Source organism: Propithecus coquereli, unplaced genomic scaffold (genome assembly GCF_000956105.1).
Source record: "Propithecus coquereli isolate 6110/MARCELLA unplaced genomic scaffold, Pcoq_1.0 Scaffold44, whole genome shotgun sequence".
Lineage (NCBI taxonomy): Eukaryota > Metazoa > Chordata > Mammalia > Primates > Indriidae > Propithecus > Propithecus coquereli.
In genome coordinates, this window is record NW_012150174.1 from 11,541,281 (window position 1) to 11,552,286 (window position 11,006).

An 11,006-nucleotide genomic window follows, 5' to 3' on the forward strand; every position below is an offset into this window, starting at 1 on the left:
CAGGCGTGAGCCACCGCGCCCGGCTGTTTAAGTTGTTTTAAATTTTGTTGATACATAAAAAGTTCTGCCATTACATGTATAGTATTTTTCCTACAGTATTGAAAATTATTTCCTTTAGACTAGATTTCAGAAAAGGCATTATTGGGTCAAAGGTTTTGAACATTGTTTGGACTCTTGATACATGTTGTCAAATTGCCAATTAGGAAGGTTGTACTGGTTGGCCTGTCCCTCCTTACTGTTATAAAGTGTCTTATTTTGGTGCCTGTGATCCAGTATTATTTAATTTTTAAGAAAATATTGCTAATTTTACATTTTAAATGCTTTTATACTATATTACTTTATTTTAAATTACTTAAAGTCCTTATTGATATTTTTAATCATAAAAGCAACACATGCTTATTGTAAAATTTTGCGTAAGTACAGAAATAAAAGCTATTTTTCTCCTCAACACCAGCCTCCAATGCAACGAAGAGCCTAAACAGTGTTCGAAACTGTTGAACACATGGTGCACAGAGGTAAAGGAGAAAGCATTTGGAGTCATCTATAAAGCAGAAAAAATATTATGTTCTATGTTACATAATTATAAGAAAATTAACAAAGTATCAGAGAAGACATTAAATATTAAAGTTGTATATTCCTAATAAAATGTTTATAGAAATTTGGATAAGAAGTTTGAAGTTGCTTCCACAGGTATAATTTTCTAATACGAGTTTATGTGCTTGAAATGGCTACATGCAATTCCTGATCAAGACATCTTAGGAATGATCTGTTCTCATTTTTGATGGTCACTATCAATAAGAAACTGTTCTTACATGGTAGTTGACAAAAATTTTACAATCTAACCTTTTTTTCATTGACAAGTATAATGTTGAAATGTATTGTGATAATAAAAATAGATTCCATAACTATTTCAATTTTTTTCACATCAAGTATTTGAAAATTATAATTGCCCCAAACAATTCTAATTGGGAGGCCATTAGACTGGGTGACTTGGGCACTTTAAATTCCTTTTTGAACAAACCGGAGCACAATGTAAATGTTAAATTGGAACTAGAAACTATACTAGATAGAAACCACTTACTAACCTCTAACTAGGGACTTTCCACTCCAACCAATCAAAATCATTTTCTTTGTTTTGCTTCTGCAAACACTTTTGTAAAGTTTCCGCTCTTGGTAGTTGCTTGTGATCTGGTGCTGCCCCATTCTTGAATTGCTCAGGTAAACTCCTTAAAATTTAAATGTGCTCAAGGTTTTCTTTTATCCTAATGAAGTTCTATTCTTCAGAATATACATGAAAGCAAGAGCAGTTACTAACAGGTAGTTGAGAGGAAAATGAACAAAAGAATATGTGAAGTTAGAGATTGGACCCACCTTAGAGAGCTGTGCTTACCAGGGGCCGCTACCTGATACCGGACTCTGACTCCCAATCAGCTACATTATTGCCTGTACTCTGTGCTCCCTGGGGCACCTGGAAGCCCCTTAGCGGTTAAGGCAGCAACACATTCTGCAAAGCATCTCCTGGGCTTTGCTCAGTGCCTTTGGGCAGAGTACTGATAGCAGACATCACCTACAGTGCTCACTGTCTGTGTTACCAAAAGTTTGGTACTTGTACCCTAGACTGAATCAGTGGGAATGAAGAACTAAGACAAGAGGTTTGAAGAAAAGGAAAGAGAAGTTTATTAATTTGCTGGCTCAAAATGAGGAGGGCAGCAAACGAATGTCTTGAAAAACCACCGTCCTGCCTTTAAGCATAAATACAGGGCTTTTAAAGTGGGGTTTTCAGAGGTTGGGTTCAGGTAAGAGAGAGAGAGACAGAGAGAGATAATAGCCAAAGCCCCAAATAGGCCCATTTTCACCATCATAAGGAAGTCCCCTCTGCCTTAACCTTTATAGGAAAAGTACCTTTGAAATGACTGATCCAATTTTTGTTCATTGTTTCTTCTTTTTTCAGTCTTTTCCTGTCTATAAATACTCACTGCCCACATTACAAAAGGGAGCTCTCTGAACCTCTCATGATTCTGAGGGTTGCCTGTGTAGGGGCCAAGTGTAAACTTCCCTTTTGCTCTCTGAAGGTTCACTGAAAATCTACTTACAAAAGGCAGGAGAAAGGGCTTACAAAATTTTATTTTAATGTGTATAGCACAGGGGAATCACTGGAGAGTGATTGCCAATAATCCAATGGGATACAGACCCTTATGTACCCTTTTTCAAGGGGGAGAGGGGAGATGGAAGATGTAGGCAATTATTTTGAGGGGCAGCAAATGGTTATTAGAGAGAAGGAATGGGCAGAAATTAACTTGTAAATGATTCTGTTTGCAATTTGAAAGAGCCTGAGAGGCATGCACGATCTTGTGAAAAAGTCCTTCCAGGTGTGGCTGCATTTCTCAGTCTTGTTTTCTGTGATGGAAAAGGAGATTTCAGGGAGCGGATGGAAGACAACTGTGTTTCTTTGGGAAAGAAATTTTCTTGGTTAGACAAGGAAATTCCAAAGACAGTCCCTGCACTTGGGGGATGGGGAGGGTAGGACAAGGTTAGAGAGACCTTGGTTCTGAGGGAGCTTCTAAGGCCTCTCAGCAAGGCAAAGCCCCAGTCTTTGGCGTATCATTTTCTGAGCCCCAAAACCTGATTCACGAATCATTCTTTGCTCAAATAAACTCTATTACATTTATTTTGCCTAAAGTTTTTCTTTTATCAGCTTTCTATATGTCACTGGTTTGGTCGGGTATAAAATTCCAGGGTTTCAATAGTTCTGCTTTTAGGAATTCTAAACATTATTCCACCATTTTCCAGTTCTATGTAACAGAAAAAATATTTATCTCCACTTTTGTTTTCTTTCACTTTTGGATATCCCACCCACCCCTTTTCTTCTTTCTTAACACTAGTCTGGTATTTCTGGTAGAAATGTCATTAGGAGTCCTTCTGCCCCTGTATTTCTTTCCCTACTTCCTTTCTGCCTCTTCTTTTTTTCACTCTTACTCCCTTCTTCCCTTCGTCTATTTATGCAAACTTCCTTAGTGAGTCTTTTCATTCTGAAAATCTCAGCTGAGAGGAATTTATTTTTTCCTCCTCTATCTGTTCCATTATTCCTACTGGACCTCCTATGAGTATTAGATCTATCAGATCAATTCTCCATGTGTTTTATCTTTTTCATTATAATTTTTATTTCTTAATAATTTTATTTGAATTTCAAACAAATTCTTTCTGTGAACTCTTAACCCATCATTTGGTATTCAGTGTTATCTATTTTGTTACTTCATTTCTCCATGGAGTTACTTCTTGAAATTTTTGTTTCAGAATTATTGTTTTTTTAATTTTTAAAATTTTATTTCTTTTAATTTTATGTTATTAGTAATGCTTCTCGTCAACAGTAGGCTACTAGTAGTTAAGTTTTGGTGGAGCTAGAAGTTATACTTAGATTTTGTTATATCCAGTGTATGTTATTAAAAACTCATATTGTAGGAGACATACTCATATTATAGATTAAATTTTGTTTGGAGCACTAGTTTTTATCCTTTTTTGACTCACAGATTTCTTTAAGAATCTGCTAACTGCTCCTGATGTACATTTCAGAAAAAGGCACATGCATTCCCTAAATTTTGACACATCAATTCATGCGTTCTCTCATTCCCAGAAGTATATCCATGGGTCCAGGTTGAACCACTAGTCCAGTTGATCAGTATTTGTCAGATGAGTGGATTCTCTCAACAATTGTACTGGTTGTTGGTTAAGTTCTCCTTTTCTTTTATTCCCCTGAACCAAGGGTTCGCATGTGTTTTGGGAGCGAGCGTTGGGTACTTACTGAGAGAATGATTAGGGAACACATTCCCTTGCCTAGTCTCCCACCCCTAGCAGTGACGGGTGAAATCTAGCCACTGGGGGCATTTCCTTTCCGCCAGTGCTGGCCAATGGATGCAAATGCTGTAAGAGCCTGGTTGCCCCTCCCCCTCAGCAGGGCTGTAGTAATAGTCAGGTCTCACTTTTAGCCAGGGTCTGCATTATGGGCTCAATTGTGTCCCCTGAGATTCATATGTTGAAGTCCTAACTCTCAGACTGTGACTGTATTTAGAGATAGGGCCTTTAAAGTGGTAATTAAGTTAAAACGAGGTTGCTTGGGCTGGCATTAATCCAAAAAAGCTGTCATCCTCATAAGAAGAAGAGATTAGGACACAGACAATACCCAGACTGAGGGATGACCACATGAGGACACAGTGAGAAGATGGCCATCTGCCAGCTGAGAAAGACAAGGAGTCAGAAGAACAGTCTGAAGAAAGTGGGGTATGCAAGATGTGTCAGGCCCGAGAGACATGCGAATGAGTCTTCAGTCACACCACGCCCAGGGTTAATCGTTTAAAGGTAAGTTTCTGTGTTTGTCAATGAAATAGACCCAGAAGAGTGACCTAAAATGTTACCATAAGTTGCACAATGTGACTGTACCCGTTATCTTCATGTTCTTAGAATTAATTATGTAAACAACAGTGTATAACCAATCAATAGTTTATGTTATTTTAATGCAAATTTTTGGTAAACAACTTAGAAACTGCCCCTTCTTTAAATACCCCCTTGCAACTGCTGCTGCTCATAGCATATATTCGAGGGTAACTTGAATCTATCTCTCCTGGGTTGTAGTCCTCAGACTTGGCCCAAATAAACTCTCTACTTACAGTAATTTTGCCTCAGTTTCTTCCCTTAGGTCGACAAAGCCAATGAGAGAGGCTTCAGGAGAAACCAAACATACCAATACTTTGATCTTGGACTTCTAGCTTCTAGAACTGCGAGAAATAAATGTCTGTTGTTGGCTGGGCGCGGCGGCTCATGCCTGTAATCCTAGCACTCTGGGAGGCAGAGGTGGGAGGTATTGCTTGAGCTCAGGAGTTCGAGACCAGCCTGAGCAAGAGCGAGACCCTGTCTCTACTGTAAATGGAAAGAAATTAGCCGAACAACTAAAAATAGAAATAAATGAATGTCTGCTGTTTAAGCCACCAGTCTGATATTTTGTTACAGCAGCCCTAACAGATTAAAACAGGCTGTGACATGTGAAGCCTGGGGTCAAATGAGGCAATCAGCTTCTTCCTGCAAGGAGCCGTTAGGGTTTCTGAAGTCCTTCAGTTTACTCCCCTGCCAACAGGTCACAGGCCTGTCCTTTTCCTTGCATAGTTACATAGGACCTTGGAGATGCCTGTGACTGGGAGGACCCAGTGGCATAAGAAATATACTTACCATGGAGGCCGAGGGTCTATGGAGGCATTGCTGTTGTACTAATTTCCTTTTTCTCTCTGTCGTGGCAACCGTTAGGGTGGTGATGCCAGTGCACACAGGTTTTGAGAAAGATTTCTCCAGACAGAGATTAGGATAGAAAGAAAAGGTTTATTTACTTTTCCCTGGGGGAAGAAAAAAGGACCAGTGAGGAGGTGGAAAGAAGAAGAATGTACTGGCCCCGAAAACCAGCTATCAGGGCTTTTTAAAGGGGGTTGTGAAAATGGCAGGGTATAATTGAGAAACTGTTGTATCCACTCCTTTCTTTCTTCTTGGTGGCAGGTAGATAACAAAAACTGCAAGGATGTCAAAAGTCTAAGACTTGGTTTCCTGCCTTTCCTTGTAGAAGGGATTATCGCAGGAGATGTGACTCTGTCCTTGAGATACGGTTGAGGCTCTAGCAGAGTACCTGTTAGTGAGAGAACTCATAGGATTGATCTTTAACCATTACTGGGGAAATGGTGGGATTAGGTATTTTCCTATGTGGGATTAGATATTTTCCTGTTATTTTTGCAAGGCCGCCCCTTTCAGCAACACAATTATCTCTTTTTTTAAAAATTTTTTTTATTACAGCATATTATGGGGGTACAAATGTTTAGGTTATGTATGTTGCCCTTGCCCGCCCACCCCCTCGAGTCAGAGCTTCAAGCATGTCCATTCCCTATATGGTGCGCATTACACTCACATACAATTATCTCTTATCTTCCCATGCATATTAGCAGCCTGCTGAGACAAATCTGTCAGTTTGCTTAGTATACCATTCAGGTTGAGGCTAGGACAGGTTTGTTAATTTTCAAGGGCTCTTCTGGGGAATTTCCATCACTGATTTATAAGGAAGGCCCTTCCTTTTCTTTAGAAATTTAAACAGGACAGATTTTGAAATGTAGAAAGTACCTGGCACTGTTCGATAAGGTTGTGTGAGGCTCTACCCAAAGCTTTCTCACAAATACGTGTCATGTCCCAGAGGAAGGAAAGAAAAGCAGCCACCCCAAGCTGCCATTTGAGAGATGACAGTAGCCAGCAAAAGAGAGCAGGTCCTGCAAAGCTCACCTCTTTATGGTCTTCAGAGGGACTCTATATGCAAATGAGAATCTCAAAGAAATGCCCTGCTGCTGTGCTCTCAGCCAACAAATGGTGTTCTGGCAAATGTTCAGTATCTTTGCTGAGCATGTAAACCAAAATGACTAAGAACAGGACCAAATGAAGTTCTTGAGACAGGCTACATTATATGTGCAATCCACAAATGTCAGTCAAGCCTAATGAAGGTCCCCTGTGCCAGTGAATCAGAATGGCTGTGTAGTACCAAAAATGACAAGAGCCCAGTTCCCTAAAGTCCAGAGTGGGCTACACAGTGCTAGAGGCAGTTTTGTGGTGCCAGAGTCCTAAGGGAATAGCAAGATTATTTTTTGTTAATTCTATGTTGTTAATTAGGGCTGTTTAATTTCTTAGCAGAGTCTGAAGTACACTAATATCTATGTATTTCTACAATTATTATTAAATGCAGTTGTTATGGGTTGAATTATTACCCCCTCAAAAAAATTCCTATGTTGTTGTCCTAACCCCTAATACCTAAGAATGTGACCTTATTTGAAAATAGGGTTTTTATAGAAACAATCAAGTTCAACTGAGATCATTAGGGTGAACCCTCATCCAAAACGACCAATATCCTTATAAAAAGGGGAAATTTGGACACAGATGTAGAGGGAACATGATATGAAGACACTAGGGAGAAGATAACATATACAAGCCAAGGAGAGAGGCCTGGAACAGATCCTCCCCTCACAGCCCTCAGAAGGAACCAACCCTGCTGACACCTTGATTTTGGACTTCTAGCTTCCAGAATTTGAGACAAAAAAATTCTGTTGTTTAAGCCTGCAGTCCCCAACCCCCAGGCCATGAACTGGTACTGGTCCATGCCCTGTTAGGAAGCAGGCCACACAGCAGGACGTGAGCGGCGGGCAAGAAAGCAAAGTGTCATCTGTATTTACAGCCACTGCCCACATCACTGCCTGAGCTCTACCTCCCCACTCCCCCCTGGTCCATGGAAAAATGTTGGGGACTGCTGGTTTAAGCCACACAGTTTGTGGGACTCTAGGAAACCAGTACATGAGAATTTTGTAGGGATATTTAAGTTCGTTTTTCATTGATATGTAGTACTCATCCACCGAAGAAACTTTGTAGAAGCCTATTGACTTTTAGTCAATCAAATACGCAGTATTTTGGTAACTATAAATATATATTTAAAAAGCCCAATCTAGATTGGACTCCGATAGTAGATTTTGCCTGCAGAAAGTGTTCTATGAAAGGAATTTCTTCTATGAAATTGTAGGATTATTTTCATAATGAGGGATAACAATTAGCCATTAAATAATGTTCCCGTGAGCTTCATATAGATTCCATCATGAACATTAAAACATCCTACTTACATTCTTGAAGGTTCGTTACTTTAGCATTTTAAGCAGGTATGGTTTATAAAAATACCATTTCCCCAGAGGATTCTTACTATGAGTTGGGAGCTGGGTCAGTTTAAGCTCTTATAGTCCTGTTGGAGAGTCTACAACTTTTTTTTTTTTTTCACTTAACATCACCATTCTTAAATTCATACTTTTCAAGGAGAATAAATGGGTGGAATATTTTTAGAAGCAATTGCACAACTGAGAATGTTGTTCTGTTGCCTTCACATATATATGACAGCATGTCTTGGTGCCATTGCCTGTGATCACAGTTTTCCTCAACAGACTGAAAATTTTGTCATTTTGTTCTGATAGTCAATGTTTAAAATGACTGAGGCCTCCGAAGTGAAATATCACAAGAATGGAAAAATAAGCACCACATATACTCACTATCAAATTGGTATTAATTGATCAACACTTATGTGCTCATATGGAAGTGACATTTATTGGGTGTTGGGCAGGTGAGAGTGGGGAGGAGGGAATGGGTATATTCATACCTAATGGGTGAGGTCTGGGGGATGGGCACACATGTAGCTGTGACTTGAGGGGTACAAAGGCAATATACGTAGCCTAAACGTTTTTACCCCCATAATATTCTGAAATAAAAAATAAAATAAAATAAAATAAAATAACTGAGACTCATTATCCTTCATTTATTTGTACAATAGGTATTTCTTGGATATGACCCTATCATTCAAATGAAAATGGCCACAATTTTTGTTTGGGAATTTATTTTCTCTCCATGCTCAGCTCAAATGCTTTGGTGCTTGTGATTTATACTCACCAAACACTGTGGTTGGCTCAAGGGTAGAACATGGTGCAGCCAGAATCAATGAAATGCCATTTTCTTCCCCTAGAAATTCTGGAAAGGAGTGTATTATTCTTCTCTGATGGACTCAAGTGAAAGAAGATCTAACGTCCAATGTTGCAGGAGCCATTTTGCAATTACGGGGGCAAAACATGTAGAATGAAACTAACATACTATGAGTCAGAGCTGAAAATTATAAATAAACTGGGAGACAACATGCAATGAATGGTCAGACCATACATGGCAATAGAACTCTGACCTGCAACTGACTCCCTTTCTATAGCAAACTGAATACATAGCCCACGTTTGTTATTATTCTGGTGATGTTAGGTCTGGGGCCGAGAGGGAGACACATGAAGCCTCATGTGTAGCAAAATGCTGTTTATTTTGAACATCTGGGTGCAGATGGTGGAGGCTGAAAAAGGCATCCACAAGAGAAAAGGGAAGAGCTTTGGGTTTTCTAGAGGGTTTTTCTGGGAGTAGTAAATAAATTCTTTTCAAACAACCAGGAGGGATAAGGAAAGTAAGTTCCTTTCTTGCATTCCATTCTTTTATCTCTCCTTAGGGAACAACCACCTGGAGGGACAAGTAGTCCTTATCAGGAGAGATAAGGAAAGTAAGTTCCCTTTTTGCATTTCATTCCCTTATGTCCCTAGGATCTGGCAAAGGCTACATGCCTAATACACCCCTAGGAAGGGAAGTAGAGAAATGCCTTCACATCATATCACAGGAAGGCTTTGACCAAGATGGCCTTCAATATTCCCCTCAGTGTGAGTAAACTTAAGACAGGTTTCTTCCTTACTACAGGTCCCTGACCTCACTTTTCTTAAATCACTTACTTTAGAAAACTTGTAATTACAAATTCTTTCTCTGCCTCCTTTGAAATTTATATAAATCTGCTTGGAAGCCTCTTGGCAGGTTAAATCCCAGGGAATGTCTTTCTCCAGGACCTGGGAACTGTAAGGCTGGTGGTGGGCACCCCTTCCCTCCCTAAAGAAGAAAGAGTAACCACACCTAAATGTTCACCCAGATAAGAGAAGTTTAGGTCCCTGGGGTCCACACATACCACCAGCCCCTCCTGGAATCCACTCATACCAACAGCCCCTCCTACTTCTCAATACCCACCCTAAAACTGCAAACAAAGAGTTCCCTACTTTTTGCCCTAAAAATCTTTGCATCAGAAAAACCCTCATCCCCCAACTCTAAAACATATATAAGCCCGCTCAAAACTTTCGGGCAGCGCGACTTCTCAGGCCTCTCTCTCGGGACCCGTGAACCTTGCCCAAGAGCGCTCAATAAAGCCACGTTGTTTGGCCCCTCACTCTGTCTGTCTTTCTCCTCACCGCTAAAAAACTTTACAGGAACCATCTCTTTGAAGTGGTCTTTTTGAAATAAGCACCATAAGAGATAGCTCCTTGTCTTTCAGTCCACATGGGAGAGTAGAGCCTAACTTTAGTAGACACTTTGCTCCAAGTTATAAAACCACTTCCTGCCAATGAAGACAGAGAAAGTTTACTTTGGGTAAAGCCAATTAGCTAACACAGGTGTCTTATGATTCCCTCCCCTCCAGTTAAAATCTCTCCAGGCTTTTGTTTTAGCTGAGTTTAATCTCTCTCCCTTATTGCAATAGTCTTGAATAAAATCTCTCTTGCCTGTTTGACTTTGTCCAGTACAACTCTTACTTTGATGGCTCTTTTAATACTAATTTCATATAGAGTGAAAACTGAAGGAACCCAAACTACCAAACCCCCATGCAGCTTACTGTCTACATTCACATGGCTTTACGGTTCCACTGTTTTCATTAGCATAACTTTTCTATTCCAGGAGACTCCTGCCCAGGCTCCAGGCAAATAACTTGGTCCTTACAGTAACTGCTGAGAAGAGCTAGCAAGTCTTTAATAGGGAGGATCAACAGAAAATTTATGCCCAAAGATTCTTCCAACCCCTCCTCTCAAAACTGAGACATACTAGTGTTTGAATATTCTGGAAGCTGCCAGTCATTCAAGGTCTGATCCAATAAAATGATTCAGTGTCAGTTCCACAGTATTCTATTGATCAAGCAGGGAGAGAGCTTTTTTTTGTCTTACAACCACTCCCTGGATTTGGTCTTCTCCCTAAAACCATTTCTTCCTTTAAAATCCTGTGCTAGGAGAGACTGGGAATGAGAAACAGATTTATTTTTGAATATAGGAAGTCCTGGCTCCCTTATGTTTTTTTCTATATTTGTAATAGTTATGGAAGGGAAATATTGAGAGTGGGGAATACGTAACAGAGGAAATGGCTGGAAAAAATGGCAAAAATATTTTCTGTCTCTTTAAAACATCCTCCACTCCTTTATGAGAACTAAAGTCTGCACCCCTGCTTCAGGCCAGTGGTTGGGAGGGACAAGGTAAATCTTTTGTTTATTTGTGCAACAGGAGATGGCCCAGCCCAGACCTGGTAAAGGGAGATCCTGGGCAGAGGTCGTGAGATTGTATTCAGCAGAGATGGGA